At 51.7% G+C, this 20,973-nt stretch overlaps 1 protein-coding gene across 3 annotated transcripts in view; it reads left to right on the top strand.

Moving 5' to 3' along the window:
- Nucleotides 1-20,973, top strand: part of TCF20 (transcription factor 20) — a 200,378-nt gene that overhangs the window by 92,346 nt on the left and 87,059 nt on the right. For 2 of the 3 annotated variants that reach the window (XM_020982774.2, XM_020982770.2), the window contains exon 1: nucleotides 8,359-8,547. The exons of the other annotated variant lie outside the window; for it this stretch is intronic. The gene's annotated coding sequence lies outside the window, so the exon portion shown is untranslated. Of the gene's footprint in view, nucleotides 1-8,358; nucleotides 8,548-20,973 lie in introns of those variants that run through there. 3 annotated transcript variants of the gene reach the window in all.

Raw genomic sequence — 20,973 nt, 5'->3', positions numbered from 1 at the left:
ACCCTGTCATTTTACAGATGGGGAAACTGAGGCCCGCAGAGAGGAAGTGACTGACCCAAGGATCTTTGGGAGGTGGAGGAGATTTCAGAGACCTCTGGTCCAGCCTTCCCATCTTACAGACAGGGAACTGAGGCCCAGCTAGCAAGTGGCAGAAGTGGCATTTGAACCCATCTCTTTCTGTCTCCCTGTTTTAAGTCAGGTCCTTGAAAGCCGTTTGGGGACCTCAGAGCCCCTTCTTTTAAGCAGACATTGTTCTGGGGAAGAAGAGGCACCAGAATCCCACCTGGGGGGGGGTGCCTGAGAAGCGTTAGCAAAAGCCATGAGCTGGCATTTGCCTGCTGAGCTGTGACTGAAATCCCCCTGGGCTCCCTGGAGGAGGATGCCATGAGCAGGACCCATCTTAAGAACCCTCATGCTGGCTGCTGCTTTTGACAAAGTATGTTGGACGGCTCCCTTCTGGGAGGGCATCAGAGGGTGGGGATTCAAATCCTGGTTTCCTACCTGGGTTTCCTACCTTGGACAAGTCCCTTGACTCCTCTGAGCCTCAGTTTCCCCATCTGTAAAGTGAAGGTGTGGACTAAAGGACCTCGGAGGTCGTCTCCTGCTCTAGACCAATGATCCCATGTGTTGTCTGAAAGCCACCTTGCTCCTCTGGGTCTCAGTTTCTTCCTCTGTAAAATGGGCAGGCTGGGCAGGTCTAATTGTGTGATCTGAGCCCCCGAGCCCAGCTCAGTGTGCATTAGGACAGGCCAGAGAAGCAGAATGCAGACTTCTTAGTCTGAGAACCCCGCCACCCCCCACCGCCACGCCACACCCGTCAGGAAGTTCCCAAGGCTTGCCCCTCCTCCCTTCCTTGAGTTCAGCATGTCCTGTTTCAGAACGGAGCGTGGCTGGTGATGGACAGCAGAGCAAAGACAAGGCCTTTCGCCTTTGGACCTGGGTTTGCCCATCTGTAAAATGGGCAGGAGCTTCCAGGAGAAGTGGAGCTATGAGGGGCCTCTGGAACCACCTGGCCCGGCCCTCTTATTTTAGAGATGGGAAACTGAGGCAGAGAGAGGGAGAATGACTTTCACAAGGCCCCAGGCTAGCGAGGCATGGGTCTGGGTCTGGGTCCTCTAGTGCCAACTCTTGGCCCCTTCCCACAACACACCCATCCTCCTGATTGTGTTGGGGCTCCGGTAAGGCTGAAGCAGCCTGGGGACGACTGTCAGGGTGCTTGGTAAATATTGCAAAGCACCATACGAAGGAAAGCTTGGTTATGAGGTTGTCGGCTTCAAGGGAGGCAGTGCGGCGTGGTGGGCAGGGCAGCAGAGGCGGGGGGGCCTGGCCTGGCCTAGCCCTGCCACCCCCATGGCAATGCCTTCCCTTTCTGGGCCCAGCCTGGAGGCCCCTCCCAGCTCTCACACTCTGGGCTCTGAGCTTTGCATCCGGCCCTGGACACATATTAGATGTGTGCGCTTGGAAAAGCTTCTGCACCTCTCTTGGTCTGACTCTCCTCATCTGTCACACTGGAGATGGCAGGGCACGTTTACCTTTCAGGGGTCTTGTTAGGTGGTGTTATGCTGGGAAGTGCCAGGTGTGAGCTTTTATTACTGCTGATCACTCCATCAGTAAACAGGCAATAAAACCCACTACTAGGTGTCCAGCGTCATATCTGCTCTGTCATCATCATCATCATCATCATCATCATCATCATCCCTCCCATCTCTGACATCTTCTGTTCTAAGCTCCCTCCCAGCTCTGAGCTTCCCTGTTCTAAGGCCCCTCCCAGCCCTGACATCCCTGGTTCTAAGGCCCCTCCCAGCTCTGACATTCCATGTTCCAAGGGCTCTCCCAGCTTTCACGTTGTCCAAGGCTCCCTCAAGGCAGCCTCCCCCCAAGGGGGCAGCTAGGTGGTACAGTGGATAGAGCACCTGCCCTGTATTCAGGAGGACCTGAGTTCAAATCTAGCCTCAGACATATAACACTTACTAGCTGTGTGACCCTGGGCAAGTCACTTAACCCCTTTGCCTAGCCAAAAAAAAAAGAAAAAAGGCAGCCTCCTCCCGTGTCGCCACACCAGGGAAGGTTTTGCTGCTTTTCCTGTCTTGGGCCTTGGACAGAGGGCGGTGTCTGCAGGCCGGACAGGCTTTTGCCCTGCTGTCTCTGGTTCTCTCCCTCCCAGCCAGGAGCCCGGACAACATTCTGAGTTCTCATAGAAATGGCAGAGCACTCCCTTGCTCCTTGGTGACGGCTCCCCTTGCCCCCCAGGGGTGGCCAGAGTGACTTGGGAGCTGTTTGTGATGATGAGGGGGAAGGGGCAGCCGTGGAGGGGCCCCAGTCCAGCTAGCTCCCACTGCTTCTCCCCTTCCCTTCGGCATGCCAGGTAGTAAGGAAGAGCAGCAAGTCCTGCTGCCCTGTGCAGATCTGACTGGCCCCCGCCTCAGCCCCGAGGAGGAGGCTGTGCATGGCTCGCTGCCCCCAACTGACAGAGTAGGAAACCGAGGCTCACAGGGTTCATTTGCTCTGGCTCAGCGTCAGAGTCAGGATTAGAACCCATGCCTCCTGGGTCTTTGTTTTTTCTTCCATATCAAGCAACGTCTAATCGAGCCTCAGTTGGGCTCTGTCATTACCTGGTCCACTGTGTTACCTTGGTCAGATCACTTACCTCTCTGGGCCTCAGTTTCCTCATCTGCAAAATGAGAGGTTGTCTCTTTGAGTCTGCTTTTGTGATGTGCCCTCAGGCGAGCCCCTTCTTCATCTTTGCAATGAGAGCTGACCACCTTTTAGCCTTCAGGCCCGTGAGGCTTCCAGCACTGAGGTGGCTGGCATCTGGGGGGGCTCCCAGGGATCCTGAGAGTTCCTGATCACATTGAAGGGGCCACAGTTTGTCTCCTTAGAAATCTTTGGTATTTGAATTTTTGCATTTAAGACAATGATTCTGAGAAGGTCTTTACCAGAGAGCTGGGCGGGGGGGTACATCCGTGACAAACAAAAAATGAAGTACCCCTTGCCTTCGAAGCTTTATTGGCAGGTGTGGGCAGGGGGCTGCCCCTGGAGCAGAGGACAGACAGAGAGTACTGACGGGCGCAAGGTGAGGACGGAAGGGGGGCAGCGGGATGGGCAGGTGGGAGAGAGAGATGGGGGGGAGAGGGGAGGGAGGGAGGGAGGGAGAGAGAGGGAGAGGAGGGAGAGAGAGAGAAGGAGGGAGGGAGGGAAGGAAGGAGGGAGAGAGAGAGAGGAGAGGGAGGGAGGGAGGGAGAGAGAGAAGGGGGAGAGGGGAGGAGCGAGAGGGAGAGAGAGAGAAAGAGAGGGAGAGAAAAAGGGAGAGAGAGAGAGGAGAGAGAAGGAGGGAGGGAGGGAAGGAGGGAGAGAGAGAGAAGAAGAAGGGAAGAGAAGAGGGGGGAGAAGGAGGGAGAGAGAGAGAAGAAGAAGGGAAGAGAAGAGGGGGGAGAAGAGGGGAGAGAGAGGGAGAGGAGAGAGAGAGAGAGAAAGAGAGGGAGAGAAAAAGAGGGAGAGAGAGAGAGGAGAGAAAGAGAAGGAGGGAGGGAGGGAGAGAGAGATGGGAGGGAGAGGGGAGGAGCGAGAGGGAGAGAGAGAGAAAGAGAGGGAGAGAAAAAGAGGGAGAGAGAGAGGAGAGAGAGAGACAGAGAGAGAGAGAGAGAGGGAGAGAGAGAAGAAGAAGGGAAGAGAAGAGGGGGAGAAGAGGGGAGAGAGAGAGGGAGAGGAGGGAGAGAGAGAGAAAGAGAGGGAGAGAGAGAAGAAGAAGAAGAGAAGAGAGGGGGGAGAAGAGGAGAGGAGCGAGAGGGAGAGAGAGAGAAAGAGAGGGAGAGAAAAAGGGAGAGAGAGAGAGGAAAGAGAAGGAGAGAGAGAGAGGAGAGAGAGGGAGGGAGGGAGGGAAGGAGGGAGAGAGAGAGAAGGAGAAGAAGGGAAGAGAAGAGGGGGAGAAGAGGGGAGAGAGAGAGGGAGAGGAGGGAGAGAGAGAGAAGAGAGGAGAGAGAGAGAGAAGAGAAGGAGGGAGGGAAGGAGAGAGATGGAGGGGGAGGGAGAGAGAGAAGGAGAGAGACAGGAGGGGGAGAAAGGGAGAGAGAAGGGGAGGGGGAAGAGAGAAAGAGAGGAGGGAGAGAGAGAGACAGAAGGAGGGGGAGAGAGGAAGACAGAGAAAGACACAGAGAGAGAGAGAGAGAGAGAGAGAGAGAGAGAGAGAGAGAGAGAGAGAGAGAGAGAGAGAGAGAGAGAGAGGGAGAGAGAGGAGGAGGAGAGAGACAGCGACCCCAGGGCTGCTGAGAATGGTAGCCATCACCCACAGCAAGTCTCTCAAGCAACGCCAGGGCGGGCCGTCCATCAGCACTGACAGCTGGAAGTAGAGGCAGTGACCTGAAGGTACAAAAAATCTCCGTGTCTAATCCCCAGTCTGCCCGGGCTCCAGAAGAGGGCAGAGGCATTTGTAAGAAAGGAGACATGGGTTGTGTGGGCAGGGTCCTGGTGCCCTGGAAAGCGAACCCTATTTTACTAGGAGGCCGGTGGCACCTTGCAGCAGCGCCGGGCCCAGCTGGCCCTCCCAGAGCCCGTCTGCTGAGGTCCTCCAGAGGCTGAGAGCCCCTCCTGCAGGGGCAGCCCATTCCCTTGGGGCCGCCTCCCATCCTCAGGAAGTTTTCCTGACCACGAGCCTCACTTCTCCTCGCTGTCTGTCTGCTGGTTTTGCCCTCTGCGGCCCAGCAGAGTGAGGCCAATCCCTCCTGCCTGAGACCTCCCTTCCTGTGCTGGAAGGCAGCTATCAGGCACCCTGGATGAGTCTCACCTGCCTCCCCTGACCCTCCTCTGGCATGATGTGGAGGCTGATTGACTCCCACTGACCTCACAGTCCAGGAAAGCCCTAGGGCTGGTTTTTGGACATAGCCTGGCTAGCAAGTCTCTGCCTCTGCCTCCTTTTCCTCATCTGTAAAATGGGGATAAGACTCCAGGCTGTCTCCTTCAAGCACTAAACACGTGAAGGAGTCTAATTTTCCTCTTTTGAAATTCTGTAGGTTCTAAAAGGGAGGCCAGGGGCAGCTAGGTGGCACAGTAGATAGATCACTGGCCCTGAAGTCAGGAGGACCTGAGTTCAAATCCGGCCTCAGACCAAACACTTGACGCTAGCTATGTGACCTTGGGCAAGTCACTTAACCCCATTTGCCTAAAAAAAAAAAGAATAAAAGGGAGGCTAGCCCTGGTCCAATGCAATTTAGCAAACATTCATTGTGACTGGAACCCAGTATAGAGCAGCCTTGTGTTTGGGGTGGGCTGTAGGGAATAGACTGCTGGTAAGGACACCTTGACCTGGTTCGGACATGTACCAGCTGTGTGACCCTGGACAAGTCACTTGCCTCATCTATAAAAGGTGGGGGTTGGGCCGGATGGCCTCTAAGGGCTTTTCCTAGCTCTTCTGTTCTAAACCAGGCTTCAGTGCATGGTTTTGTTGTCATTTTTATTTTTTCAGTTATGTCTGTGACCCCAATTTGGGATTTCCTTGGCAGAGATACTGCAGTGATTTGCCATTTCCTTCTCTAGCTCATTTTACAGATGAGGAAATGGAGGAAAACAGGATGAAGGGACTTGCCCAGGGTCACACAGCTAGTTGAGTGTCTGAGGCTGGATTTGAACTCAGAAAGACGAGCATTTCTGATTCCAGGCCTGGCGCTCTATTCACTGTGGCGCCCCCTGGCTACTACCCTCAGTGTATACTGAGCATTTAAGAAGTGCTTCTCCATTGCTTCCTTCTGTGCAGGACGAGGATGTCAACGATTCCTTCCGTTGACATCCTTGAGATGATGACGGAAAGAAAGGGGTGCCCTGTCAGGTTGGGTGAACCGGCGGTGGCATGTGTGTGGGCAGACTAGAGCAGCCCTGCCTGGGGAGGCCTTCCTCCTCCAACGAGGAATAGCCAGAGAGATGAGAAGCACTGGAGTGTCTCCTGTGTGCCTGGCACCGTGCTGAGCACATTGGGGGTACAGATGGAGGAAAACCAGGTCGTCTTTGCAAAGGGAAGCGGGAAAGCCGAGGCGGGGAGGGACTAAAGGTGAACATTCTCCTTGGAGTATCGAGGATGGCGTATTCAGGACATTGTATTGGGCCCTGCTGGATTTTTTAAAACAAAGACAAAGAGCATAGAATTCTAGGTGAAACAGTCTTTGCCCTCAGGGACCTGATATTTACTCACAGTGCCATGATCAATGTCTGGTCAGAAACTCTACATTTAACCCTAATGTACGTTACAGCCGCCACCCCCATCCCCCATTTGCCTCCATACACAACAAATCATTGAGTTGAGATGCAAAGTGTTGGTCCTGAAGTCAGGAGACCCAGGTTCAAATCCTGGATCCTTAAAACTTCCCAGTTCCCAAGGCTGTGGGCAAACCACTACCTTTTCCTAAACCTCCGTTTTGCAGCCTCTTATTTGGCTAGGTCCTATGAGATCATGCTCACTTGACAGCTGGGGAAACTGAGGCCCAGAGAGAGGGCATGATGGGCTCAGGGTTGCACGCAGCTGATGAGGCCTTTCTGCTGGCTCTGAAAACCTCAAAGGGCTTCTCCTTTCCTGGGGCGGGCTGGCTTGGATGTGAATCTGCAAGTGAAATTCCCTCCAGGAGCTGATGCCTCAGCCAACTCTTCCACCCTTTGCTTTGGGGAGAGGGAGAGGAGCTTGGGATAGGATTCCCTGCACAGCCTAGCTCTCCCAGCATTCCTGGGGAATTCACTAGGTGGGTCTGTACATTCCCTCCTCTGATCTCCAATTTCCCCAGGCTCAGAGTCCCCCTCTGCCAAGGCCTAACCTGCCTCCCGAATCCCTTTGGGCAGAGGCCTGGGGGTGGGCAGGGATGGTGAGCCAGCTCTCCCTGGAAGCCCTGAGGCATCTGGAATGTGTGGGTCTCTTTTGTGGAGGAAGGGAGGGGGAGCCCAGTCCCCAGAAACCTCCCCTCCCTTCCCTATCAGCCCCTTCTCCCGCCTCTTGCAGAGGGAGAGAATTTTATTATTTTCATCTCAACAATCTTTTCATGGAATTTTTTTTTATTTTTAAAGAATCATCAGAAAAGGAGGAATGTGTTTCTTCTTATCTAGAGAGGTGGCATCATTCGAGATGCAGCAGTGGCTGAACCCCCTCAGTTTACATTTTACTGATGGGGAAATTGAGGCCAGACACAGCAGGTGTTACTGGCCAAGGACACCCAGCTAAACCATCAGCTGAGCCGGAGCCTCCAATCTTGGGACTGTGAGAACCGTCTGGGGAGGGGTCCCTTACTGCCGGAGGCATCTTGGCCCAGTTACTTGGCAGGAGCCCTTCTTGTTCATGCCTGGACCCCTTGGACAGCTGGTCTGGTGAAGCTGAGGACCCTGCTCAGAATTGTGTTTTTAAATATGTGCAGACAGCGCATTCTATTGAACTACTTATGGAAATTAAAAAAACAAAGCAAGTTCAGCACTCCTCAAGTTACTTGACTCAGAGGACTTCCAAGTCCGGTTCAGACCCAAGCCTGTGTTGCTGTGATCTGCCTCATGAGCTTAGATTTGTTACCAGTTTATATTTATGGGATCTGTTGCCACGTGCTTGGAAGAGACCATCTTGTCTCCTTGTCATGAATCATCTTTACAGGGGAGGAAACTGAGGCCTGGAGGAGGAAGTGCACTGGCCAGGCCCCAAAGCAGGCCTGGATCTGGGTTCCCAGGTCCAGGCTCTGCAGGGCCGCCGCCCCCCCCCCCCCCCCCCCCCGGCATGGGGTTATGGCCAAGACCTTGGGACAGGTTTTAAGTCCTAGGTTGTTGCATTTCCCCGCCTTTGTTACAGGAAGGTTTCAGGGAATATGTCTGGTTTACACAAGGTTGATGCAGCCGAAGGGCCCGGGGAGCTGTGTGGCTTTGGGGAAGCCCCTTCCCCTCTCTGGGCCAGCCCTAGACCCTCTGCACCGCTTCAGGCGGGGTGCCCCCTCCCAGGCCTGGCACCGGGGAGCAGCAGGGGGCCCTGGGGGAGACGGGGCACCCGCCCTCCACCCTCCTGGTCTGCTCAGGTGCCCCCCAGGTGCCCGGGAAGAGGAGGCCTTCTCCGCCTTCCTGGGGGTCTTGCCCTTGCCCCTGCTCTCCCTGTTTCCCCCACTTCCCCTCCCCCTTGCCCCTCCTCCTCCCCTCCTTTCTCTTATCTCCCTGCTCCCCTCTCTCTTCCTTCCTCCCTCCTCCCCTCCCCCATCTCCCTCCTCCCCTCCCATCTCCCTCCTCCTCCCCCTCCCATCTTCCCCCCTCCCTTCCTTCACGTTTCCCCCCCCCCGCCTCCCGCGCGCCCGCGCGCCCCTGCCCGGGCGGCCCCTGATTGGCGGTGCGGCGTCACGTGACCCTCTGTTATTTCCTGTGTGTTTGGGAGAATGGAGAGAAGCAGCCCCGAGCGGAACCGCGCCGGGGCCGAGGAGCGCGGCGGCCTGAGCCCCTGCCTCTGCGGCCGGGGGGCCCCGCGCTGAGCCCCGGCCCGGGGAGGCGAGTCCGGCCCGAGCCCGCCAGCCTGCGAGCGGGGAGCGAGCCGCAAGCGAGCCAGTGAGGGAGCGGGTGAGTGAGCGAGCGGGGGGGGGGAGAGGGAGCGAGCGCGAGCGCCCGTCGGGGGAGGGAGGACGAGGACGGACGGGGGGTGCGGGGAGGCCGGGCCGGCCCCGGGAGGCGCGGCCTCGAGCCCCGAGTGAGGGCCCAGGTAACCGCCGCCCCGCGCTGCCCCCGGCCCCGCTTCCTCCCGCTGCCCGGCTCGCGCCCCGCTCCCTCCCCCTCCTCCGCCCCCTGCCCGCCGCGGCGCCCGGGGCGGGTCGGGGGGCACTCGGCGGCCGGGGCTGCGGCGCCCCCGGGCTCGGGGATGGGGGGCAGGCCGGCGGAGCGGCCCCGAACCATGTGGACCGGGCCGGCCCTCCCCCCTCGGCCGGGCCGCTCACTTCCTGGGTTGGGCCGCCGCGAGCCCCTCCCCCGGGGGAGGGGGCCGTGTGTACTCGCGGAGCACGTGGCTGCTTTGGGGGCCGGGGGTCCGTGTTTACATGGGCGGCCTCCCGGGAGGGAGGGGCCGCGGCCCCCCACCCGCCGTTTGTTGCCGAGCCTCCGGCGTTTGCAAAGCGCTTCACGCCGGACGGCGGCTGGCCGCTTGGGCTCTGCTGACAGGTCGGCCAGGCCGGTCCGCAAGCACCTACTGTGTGCCGACGGGATGGAGGGGGGGAGGTGCAGCACCGAGCAGAGTGGGGCGGCGGTCAGCCCGGAGAGGGAGGGGTCTCCTTGGAAAAATCAGCTGGGCCCAAGGGGGGCGGGTTGTGTGAGGGGTCTAAAATCCAGCAGGGGGGGGTGTGTTTGGGGAGACCCCTAAGGCTGGGTGGGCAAGCTTCGCCCGGCCAGAGCCTGTCCTCCCAGAGTGACCGAATCGCCATCTGAGGATTCTCCAGGAGTTGCTGTGCCCCGCACAGTCAGTCACCAATAAGTGTTTGATGGATTGACAGGATTATTCTGGGCCTCGCTTTGCTCACCTGTAAAATGAAAGGGCAGGCCCAGATAGAACCCCCCCCCCCAACTGAGTCCTATGCTAGGAGCCTCTGTAGCATGTGTACTTACACATCCATGTGTGTTCCCGTTTGCATATGTTCAGATGATCCTATTTGATTCTTACTCAACGCCTGTGCTGCGGGGTATTCTTAAGCCCCCTTTCCACAGAAGAGCTAAGGATCAGAACATTGGAATGACTTTGCCAAGGTCGCAGGGCGACAGTTTCACTCCTTTTTGCCTCCAGTTTTTTCTTTCCAAGGAGGACAGTGGCAGTGAAAACTCAGAGCTAGGAAAGAGTGAATAGGAGAGCGCTCTGGGGGTTCAGGTGTCCAGGCCCAGAGGGGTTTCTGTGGGGGCAGATTAAAGAGCTGTGATGGGTGTCATTGAGGAACTCCCCTTGGTAACTTGAAAGGACAGACTGGAGAAGGGCACAGAAGGAGTGGGGTCATGAGATCACACACTCAGTGATCTCCAAGCTCATCTAGTCTAAACCCCTCTTTTATAGATGAGGCCGAGTGGGCAGCAAGGGGTAAGGCTGGCAGTGGGTCTTCTGAATCCAGGCTGGTGAGGTTGGCCTCAATTCCCAGGATCTTCTGTCTGGAAGCTTAGAGGCTGAGGGGGAGTGTGTATTATGTTCTTGAGTGATCGATCATGGGCCCTTTTGGCTTCATATTGGGAGTCTGGTAAAGGCAGATATCTCAACATTTCTAAGTCCACGTTTTTCCTCATTTGTAGAATGGGGATAATATTTAGTACTGCCTACAGTTGCTGTTGGGCCTAGAGATCATGTGGTCCTAATAGCAGCTGACATTTCTGTAACACCTGCTCTGTGCCAGGAACGGTGCTAAGCGATTTACAGTTATCTCATTTGATTCTTACAACAAAGGTAAGGAGGTTCTATTACTGTTACCCCATTTTACAGCCCAGAAAACTGAGGCAGGTGGAAGTGAAGTGACCACAGTTAGTGTCTCAGGCAGGATTTAAAAACCGGTAAAACACAATGTCTTGAGTGAATCAGGCTCTGCTCCTTTTCCTTACCTGTAAAGACCCTTTCAGCTCCAACAGTTTAGGGTTGTCTCCCCTAACTTACACTCTGTGTGTGTGTGTGTGTGTGTGTGTGTGTGTGTGTGTGTGTGTGTGTGTATCTATCTACTTTAACACTAGCCAGCTCCAGCCAGAAGTCAGCATTGGAGCACTGGAGTTGCTAGCAGCTGGTGGAGATGGCCCTAGGGCATAGGGCTACTTTTCGGCCCTGAATTCTTGTGATTGATTGCCCGCATCCAAGTGTTCCTGCCTTAGGTTTCAGAAAGGGCTGTGAGAGTTTGACTGTCTGGGCTGGGCCCAGTGGGAAGAGCTTTCTGTTTTCCATGTGCACTTGGTGCCCTGACTTTCGGGAGGTACATGTGTGATGGGATTTGATGGATTGCAGTTGGCCTGCTTGGGAATGGAGCCGACTGAGGAGTTTAAGGTCCCCGTCTCAGTCTCAGAGACTGGTGTGAGAGAAGTTTTGGAGGTCGAGTGTTTAAAACTAAGTCGACATTTCCCGTCAAAACTCCCTCGGATGCTCCCCCTTAGAACCAAGAATAAAAGGGGGTTGGGGGAGCCATCGTCCCGTGGGCAGTGTCTACAGTGTGATGCGCCATCCCTGCCCCTGGAAAGAAGAGGGGAGTGGTCTTCTGGGGGAGAGATGCTTTCACAGAAGTTTGGTTACATCCCCTACAGCTTTTCTTGTGGAGTGTTAAGTTGGTGGGATTACTCACCCAAGGGTGCTTTAGTGCTCAGTGCATCTAGTTTATCCCTTTTGTTCGTACTGTGGGAGGTACCTGAAGGAAACCAATTGGTTTCACTGCTTAGTTTTTGAAAGCTTGTAAGCACCTGAGGCTTTGCTGTCAGGGTGGAGGGAGATTGGGGGTACACGCTTTCAGAGCAACCTCAGAATTGTGTTGGGCACGTATTGGACACACAGCTAATGTCACCGCGTGAGGATCACCTTTCAAAATAAAACTGATCAGACCAGCAAACAGACAGGCAGCTCTGGATAGATTTCCATTACTGGAACACCCATGGAGTTTGATGCATCTGATGTTTGGGATTGAAAGCGCTGATGTATGACCACCAGTTCTAGGATCTGTCTGGCACAAGAAGGCAGCGTGGTGGGGTAATCATGGTATTCTGCCGAGTGCAGGAAGACTGGTGCTCGGAATCTGCCTCCAGGCACATTGTGGCTGGGTGATCCCCATCTGTAAAAGGGAATAGGCTTCCATCCTCCGTCAGCTCCCCTGGGGGCGCCTCTCTCCAGAGCTCTGCTGTCTGGTGGACGTTCTAAAAGCGCCTGTCCTCCTCTGTCTTGTATTTCTGTGAGGGCACCTCCACTCAGCAGCCAGCTAGCATTCCTGCAGTTCCTCCTCCCGATCAGGCACTGAGATTGTCAGCCTTCAGGGAGTTTCAGTTCCATGTGCTCTCCAAGGACAGAACACGTACAAAGTCGTGGTCGGGGGAGAGGTCAGGAAAGGTCTCTGACAGGAAATGACACTTGGGGTCTTGAGAGATGTGAGTGTGGAGGGACAGGGGGAAGGCTAGGGGCTGGAATTTGGGGGTTCTGAACTCAAGTAGACTAGTTTGTCTACTGGGGAAGTAGTAGAATCTGCCTGGAAGCAGATTGGGAAGGGCTGTCAACACCCCAAGAGTTTGCATTTGATCCTAAAGGTAGTTGGGAGCCATTTTTGAATGGGACAGGGACGTGGCAGAGCAGGAAGACCCGTTGGACAGCCGCCATGTGGAGAATGGATTGGAGAAGGGCAGAACCTGGGGGCATTGCAGCCCTGCAGACCTGTGTTAGGGCTGCTACCAGGGGTGAGAAGGTGGAATTGGCAGAGTCAGGACAGTGGCGGAGACCGGAGAGCTGGAGGGATGGCAGAAAGAAGGTGAGCTGGTCAGGCAGCAGCCTTCGGGGGAAGACCAGGTTCTGTTTTAGTGATGCTAAGGCCCCGAAGGCAGCTGGAGTTGTAGGACCGGAATTCAGCATCAGTGAAGAGAGAGAAGAGAAAAGGACAACATCCCGGGATGGGCCGTGGGGGAAGAGCCTAAAGATAGGTCAGATTGCAAGAATGATGCCAGTCTGCACTGTCACCCAGTGCCTACTGTGTGCCGGGCCCTGCTAAGAGCTGGAGCGACAAAAAGAGGCAGAAGACCGCCCCTGTCCTCCAGGAGCTTACAGTCCAAGGAAACAGGCAAAGCAAGCCTTCCAGTGGCAGCCTTTCCTCTTCTGTCTTCTGCCCGGTCCAACTGATCTCAAAGCACTCATCTGGCCATGTCTCTTCACTCTGTGAGAACCTTGTGTGGCTCCAGCTTGTGTGGAGGATAAAATGGAGGCTGGAGCCGGATTGTGAGGGGCTTTAGATGCCAATCCTCCCGGCTGATGACTCATTACTCAGTCCCATGGGCTGCCCCTCCCCCCAGCCTGCTGCAGCTTTCTCCCTCTGGTGCCGTTTGGAACTCATAGCCCCCTCTGAGCCTTTGGGAGCCTCACCCCCCCAACCCCCCTCCATTGCTTTGTCTTCTTCCTCCAGGAGGCTCAGGCTTCTTTTTCTTGAGTTTGTAATGTGGAATCTGGTACATAGTAGGCCTTTAATGAAGGCTCCTTGTGTTGATTGGTTGGACTGAATGATCATTAGCTGCTGTGGCACCTGCTTCCGCCCTTGCTGGGAGGATCCCGCAGAATTCAGGTACAGCAGTTGGCCTTGGCCAGGCTTCCCCACTGGGCTGCTCTTCCGGACACTCCGATGGGAGCCGAGGCTTTCCTAGGGAAGAATCCGTCGGCTTCTGTGGCTGATTCTCCTTTGCAGTCGCCTTCCCTGGCTCCGCATCTGAATTGGGAAGTGTGTCCATGGTGGTTTTTCTGGGTTATTTCTGGTTGTTTAAGCCGTCTGTGCTTGGCTGTATGGGCAGTCCTGGAGAGATATTTACAATTGGGCCAACACTTTTATGGCTGCGTGTAAAAGATTGCAGTTTCCAGAAACTGTGTGTGTGTGTGTGTTTTTTAAAACTCTTCTAAGGTAATTAGTTGAAGTTCATTTGCATGCGTGGTAAGGGTGCCAGATTGATGGGGGGGGGTGCCATTGTCCCTAGCTCTGTCACTGACTAGTGCTGTAACTTTGGGCAAATCACTTAACCTTCTTCTGTTCCTTCATCTCTACAGTGAGAGCTTGGACTGGGCCGTTCCCAGAGTCTCTTTCAGGAGGTTGGACAGTTTCCTTTTCTTTCAGCATAGCTGCTGCCCTGGAAGCCAAGAAGTCTCTAGTGCAGTGATTCCTGCCTCAGTCCCTTTCTTCTGACTTGAAGGCCTCTGGGAGTGGGGGCGCTTTATCTAGAGCCTGCATAGACTCAGTTAAGGTGACCCCATTGAGGCTGCTACCAAGTTTGGGGTGGGGATCCCACATCCACCTGCTGGCCAGGGTGGATTTTCTTACAAATGATAGGTTTTTTTAAAGTTTTCTTAAGTGCTTTGGATCTTGGGGGAAGAAATTTTGAATCTTGAATTTTTAGGGAAATATTCATCTTGTGAGCTTGTTGAATGGGGAGATTTGAAAATGAAGCGCTGGCCAACAGAAAGCAGGGCCCACTGTCTCGGGGCAGGGGTCAGTCAGGTCCTGCTGGTGTGTAATGGGCCCCAGGCAGGAAGGTGATCCCCTTTGACTGATATAGGCTCTTGATAAAGCATGGTAACTTACTTTCTAATTAGAGCTCAGTTTTAAATAATATTAACATCCAATTTGAATAATTTTTTCTAATTTTCATAGTCCTTTGCTTGCTCTTTAGAAGAGGAACATTCTGCTGCCTTCAGAATGCCTGAGTGGGTGGAGGAGAGGGCATAGCCTCGGGCTTTCAGGAGACATAAGAACCAGGCTCCAGAGGGACTTGAGTTCTAGTCTAGGCTCTACCCCTACTATTTTAGCCCAGGGCACATTGGTTAAGCAGGTTGTATCCTGAAGGTGAGGGGATTGGACCATGTCAGATGTTCTTAACCTGGGCCCTGAATAGACTTGAGGGGGTCATGTCTGTCAACTTGGATGGGGAAAAAAGCACATCTTTTATTAAAAGTGGGATTGCTTTCTCTTTGTAATCCTTTGGGGTTACATGGGCTTGCCAGACCAACTACCCCAAGAAGACCAGGTTACAAACAAGGGTCAGAACACTAGGACTGGACAAGTCTTTGCCATCTTCTTCCTGCCCCAGCCTCTTGTAGATGATCTTTTAAGGTGCTTTGTAGCTCTGACAGCCTTCGGTTGATTGAGTCACACTCTGAGAAGGAAGCTCAGAGCTGATTTTGTCCAAATTCTCTTGACCCCACCTCCCAGCTGTGACTTGCCCAAGGTCAAGTAAATTTGCTGCATTGCCAGCCCTCAGAGCAAAGGCTTGGGCCAGGGCTGGCCCAGAGACTGGGTTAGAGGTACCTGAACTGGCAGCTTGGCCAGCATACCTTAGTCTTAACCTCTCGGGTTCCCTCTTCTTCCTTTCAAACAGCTCTGTGGATCTCTCTCAAATGGATAGAAAATTTCTTGTTCTTACATTGGCCCAAAGGGTTGACAGTCCATCTCATTTCACTGGTTCTATTCTCCTTGTTGGACTGATGTTACCCAAGGGTGATAACCATCCGTCTGTGTACATTCGCTTAAAAAGACATGTTTCTGGACATCGATCCTTTCTTGGCTGTGCACTTGGAGCCCCGTGTAGGCTTCAGCGATGCTTGTGTGCAGGGCAGAGATGGACCTGCTTCTAGCATAGCATTAGGAACCAGGGCAAGTCTCTCACTAGATCCACTTGACACCCTTGGAGAGAGGGGTATTTAGCCTCATTTTATAGATGAGGAAGTGACTTGCCGTGTCTGAGCCAGAACTTGAACTCAGGTCTTCCTGAATGCGGAGTTCTATCTACTCTTCCACCCAGCGGCCTAGAAAAGAACCCTGGCTTTGAGTTTTTGATTCTTCTACTTTTTACTTCTGTGCGACTTTGGAAAAGTCACCTGTCTTGATCCCGTTCTTCTCATGTATGAAGAAAGGAGCTTGGTGCTCCAGATCTCAGCGAGCATTTCTTCAGCATATCCTGTGTGCCGAGCCCCAGCCTAGGCCCTGGGAGGAGCCAGATGATCCCAGATGTCTGGACCTGTCGGAGCCCTTGGCTTCTCTGTACCTCAGTGATGAGATCGCCTGGGCTGCCAGCCTTCAAGGGCGTCAGGCTCTAAGCACACGTGTCTCTAGTGAATTGCGTGCTTTGCATGTGCTTGGTTTCTGGGAACAGGGTGGCATTAGTAGATCTCATTTTCCTCTTCTCTTCCCAAAATGTTGTGGTTTTTTTAAACATTTGGGAGAAGAATATATGCAAGTTGTACATTTAAAATGGTAGCTAGAAGACAAGGTTCTCATGGCAACGTTTGACTTGCCCATTTTGCCCATCGAGTAGGTAGTATTTTTGATTACGAGTGAGGCTGTTTAAAGCCCTTCAGGATATACAGTATGTGCAGTGTGGGCGAGAGAAAGTTCTCATAGCAACGCTCACTTTCTAGAGTTCCTAAATTTAAAAATTAAAATTAGCTTTAAGCACCAAAACACAAGGAACGATTTGAAACATTTGATTGAATTGGTAGGATTTTTGCTGTGCCCTTTATGGAAGAAACGGGTACTGAACTGAGTCCCTTCTGGAGTTAGACCTGTGTTTGCTTGAAGCCAGACTGTGATGTGTGACGTGGCGGTGGTACGTGTGGCTTTGGTGGTCCTCATTTTTGGAGATCGATGGGAGAAAATGTCTTTCAGAAACAGCTGCCCTTGGAGTCAGCTGGGTTGAGTTCAGGACCTGCCTCTGACCCAGGCACAGTTAGCTGGTGTATTCCTGAGCAAATAAATAACCCCCAGAAGGCTCAGGCAATGTCCCGCGTACCAGGGAAATCACAGACCCTTCGTGTCACTTCCCGCCTCTTGGGCTTCCATCCCTATCACACCGTGCCTTGTTTGCTCTTAATGAGATAACTCTCCTAACCTTGCTCTGGAGAGCAAGTGCTGTTTTTGGTTCTTTGTTTGTTTGTTTTTAATCTTCCTCTTTCCCTAGGTAGAGCAGAATTCCTTGCTTGGAACTGATAAGTGTTTTTGGATTGTTTCCTTTTCTCCTCAAATTTCTTTTGGTTTTTTCCATTAAAAACATTTTTAAAAAATGTTACACCATTCTAAATTCTGCCTTTTGTTCTTATGTTGTGTTCATTTCCAGACAAAGCCCTCTTCCCTCTCCCCCTGCTTCACAAGCAGGGGCTTGTAACAGGCTGTAAAGACGTGGAAGAGGATGGGGAGCAGTCCAGTCCATCGCTCACGTCCCTCAGTGCCAAGCACCCCCCCCCCACCTGTGACCTGCCGTGCTGGGCAGGAAAGGGACCGAGGGAGGATTTCTCTGCCCTCTTTTCCAGGGCCAGGCTTAGTCTTGGTCATTGTGTAGCCTTCCTTTGGACTTCTTTTTCCCCTCTGTAGGACTCAAGTCATTATGTGTGTCGTCTGCCTGGTTCTCTACCTTTGCTTGCCATCATTTCATACAAATCTTCCAGTGGTTTTGTAGCTTAGGGGATCATGGGGTCCTAACTTTGGAAACAGAAGGAACCTCTGAGGGGGTTTAGCTTGGACCCTTCATTCTATAGATTCTATAGATGAAAGCTATGCAAGGCCATGGCCATGAAGTGACTTGCCCAGGATCACAAGTCATTGGAAAAGCTAGGGGGTGCACCCAAGATTCCTGATTCCAAATCCTACACTGGTTTTTTAAAAGTTTTTGTTGTTGTTGTTTTTGTTTTTGTTTTTTACTAACAAGCACTTATTTTTCCCCCTCTGTCCCCCATGGGTGGGGGGAAGAATGCCTTTGTAGCAGATCTGCATGTTCAAGCAAAACAAATGCCCACATGAGCTGTGTCGTCTCATCCATCTTGAGTCCGTCACCTCTCTGTCAGGACTCCTCTGGAAATGTGGTGGGTCGTGATATTATCAGAGGTCTTCAGTCTTTCGCCGTTGTTTGTCTTTATAGTGTGCTGGCACCATCTATGTTGTTAGGCTGGTTCTGCTCACTTCATTCCACATCAATTCATACAAATCTTCCAGGCTTCTCAGAAACCCTCCTTTTCATAAATTCTGGCACCACAGTGGTATTCTGTCACGTCTACATGCCATAATTTATTCAGCCTTTCTCCATTTGATGGTCTTTCCTTCTTGTTCTGCTCATCTCTATTGTTCACTATTAGTGGTATCATTGGGTCAAATGGTGTATGCAGTGTGGTTTTCAGACCAGCGGAATCAATTCACAGCTTTACCAACAGTGCTTTAATGTGCCAGCATTTGTCCTTTTCTTTCCTTCCATCTATCCATCCACCTGCCCATCCATCCATTTATCTTCTCCAGTCTGAGAGTGGGGTGGAACCTCAGGTTTCTTTAATTTGTATTTCTCTTGATAACTGGGTAGTCTGGATTTCTTCCTTCGAAAACCACCTGTTCTTATCCTTGGACCATTTGGTAATTGTGGAATGGCTCTTATACATTTCAGTCAACTTCTTTTAGATCTTGGAAAATAAGACTTTCATCAAATAAACTTTGTGCTGAGATTTTTTTTTCTCATTTAACTATTTCTTTCCCAATTTTACCTGCATTAGTTTTGTTTGTTACAAATATTTGTAAATTTTATGTAATCGAAATTATCCATTTTATCTTCTAATCCTCTCTTGCCTTTGTTTGGCCATGGACTCTTGCCTACCCGAAAATCCGAAAGGAAGTTTCTTCCCTGTTCCTCTAATTTGTTTGATGTGACCTTACCCATTCCATTCCTCAGAGAGTGGGTCTCCTGTATTTCCACTTTTTTGCTACCATGGAAAGTGCTGCTCTGACCGTTGGGTGTATGTAGACCTTTTTCTCAGATCGCCTTGGCTTAGATGCCCATTGTTGGGATCTCTGAATCAAAGGGCCTGAAAACCTTAGAAGTATTTTTAACAGACTTCCAAGATGCTCTCCAGAGCAGAGGGACCAATCAGTTGTTTTACTGCTGCTGTCCTAGTAGACCACTTCTCCATTGGGGAATGACTTTTGGTCTTTGTGATTGTGAGCTCCTTGGGATGGTCTGTTTTGCTTTCTTCAGTATCCTCCACATTTAGTACAGTGCTTAGCATATAGAAGGTGATTAATAAATGTTTACTGACGGAAATATTTGTGTTCATTCCCTCTGTATCTTGGGTAGGACCCTTAGAGATATTTGGTGCAAAGCTTTTTTTCTCCAATCAGGTTTCCCTTATCCTACCTACCTGAGTTGCTTTTGTTTATGCAAGAGCCTTTCAATTTCATGAATTGAAATGATATATTTTATCTCTTGTGATCTCTGTCCCTTGTGTGCTTAGCATTTATCGCCCTAGCCATAGGTAAGAAAGATACCTAATCTGATCCTCTTGTGATTTTCTTTATGATTTGACCTTGACTTGAATTCTTTGAGATTGACGAGGTACGTGATTTGCTTAATTCTGCTGAAAACATTCCCTTGCTGCTTGGTGTAGTGATGTGCACACATCCTGTCATCTAGATGGGCGGGTAATGCCGACAGGCCCGCACCAGTGACTCATGCTTAGGAGCCAGCAGACTGTACAGGTGTGATGCTTCTCGTTTTACAGATAAAGGGACTGAGGCTGGGGTGGGGATGAGGGGTCAAGGACATGCCAGAGCTGACTCTCGTAAGTGGAGATTTTTCTCATTCCAGACTACCCTCTTTCCACTCTACATTGCTTGCCTTGCACATGAAGGTGATAGGTAGAATTGAAACAATCAGACAGAAAAATCTGTTTCTCCTCTTCTCTGCCTCCCTCCACCTGAATAATTTAATCAAACGCAGATTGTATTTCCCTGAAATACCTAGACCTCGTCTTCCCTCCTATGCTTAATGGAGACCTGGCCAAAGGGTGAAGCATAGGGAATGGTTTCAAGTCTCTGGCACTGCTGGTGTGTTGCCCAGGGCCTGAGTCAGAGGGCTTAGGAATGACTCTGCTGGTGCTGGTGGTTGGGTCCTTTCTGTCTGTGGGAGTGGTTTTTCTTCTTGGGGAAGAGATGGAGCTGACATTCATTCAAATCACTGATATTGACCTTAATCCAGGCATTGAAGAGATCTCTCCCCAGATGGTTCTCTGCAAGCCATGGTACTCTGATAGGTTTTTCCTCTGTTGAATCAAAAGATATAACTTTTGGTCCCCCCCCCAAAAAAAAAACCAACCACCTTGTCATCTTTTTATTTTAAGATTCATAAATACTGAAAGGTTTTGCAGATCTTTCTGTTCCCAAATTGCAGCCGTTGGATTGGGATGGTCCAAAGCCAATATATAATAACACAGCCACCAGTGCAGTTGGTTAGCTTCAGGCAATCACCTTTCTATTAAGTGGCTTCTCTGTATTCAAGGCTGCATCCAAGTCAAAGTAGGGAATAAGTAGCCTTCCAACTTGGGGTGGGGCTTTGTGGAAGAGAGAGAAGGCATCAGGAGAGGAGCAGGTAAGGAAAAGATCCAGATGGGAAGAGATTTTGCCCATCACAGTCAGAAGACTGCCCCCACATATACCTTCTTTCCTTTAAAAAAAAATATTGCTACAATTTGTTTTTAATCATCTTCATTTCCCAGTAGATCCCACCACCACCACCACCATGGACCAAGCTGCAGCAGCATAATTGCGCCAACATCAGTTTTGTTTTGTTCTCTCCATGAACATCGGTGTTGTCACCGATGAACAGTGTTCGTCGTTTTCCTGGTTCTGCTCACTTCCTTTGCATCCGTTGACAAACATTGTCCCTGTGTTCTTCACATTCATCCTATCTTATTGAGTGCCAACATCCTATCACGTTTACAATCGGATGAGCCATTCCAAGATCAATGGGAATCTTTGTTTCCTTTTTTTTTTTTTTGTTGCTACTACAAAAAAATCATGCTTGAAATATTTCTGGGTCAGAAGATGTGGATCTTTGAGCTACTTTCTTAGCAGAATTCAGAGCTTTTTTCCAGAAGGCTAGACCAGTGGACAACCCCAGTAGTGCTTTCATGTGCCCTCCTTCCCCATCCAACATTGACTCTTTCCATGCGGGTTTGCTTGGCTAATTTTCTGAATGGAAGGCAGAACCTCAGTTGGTTTTCTTTTCCATGATCGATAATTGTTTGGAACTCTTCTTTGGGAACTGTTCAGGTCCTTCAAGGGGGAAGGAAAACCTTTTCCCATTTATGGCTGGCATTTTCTCCATTGCCTTTTTATTTAATAAATAGACTGTTGGAAAAAAAGATGAAATGCTTGAGTGGAACTACCCCTAGAATCATTTCCATAGTGTGGACCCTCTCTTCCTTTCTGTAGGTGAGGAAATGATAGTTGTGATACACAAAATAATTTGTCCCTTGCCTCCCAGAAGTGAGTGATGGTGCTAGTCAGA

Source organism: Phascolarctos cinereus, unplaced genomic scaffold (genome assembly GCF_003287225.1).
Source record: "Phascolarctos cinereus isolate Bilbo 61053 unplaced genomic scaffold, phaCin_HiC Scaffold_1;HRSCAF=81, whole genome shotgun sequence".
NCBI lineage: Eukaryota > Metazoa > Chordata > Mammalia > Diprotodontia > Phascolarctidae > Phascolarctos > Phascolarctos cinereus.
The sequence above is the reverse complement of the archived record's forward strand: the minus strand, read 5'-3'. Positions and strand labels throughout refer to the sequence as shown.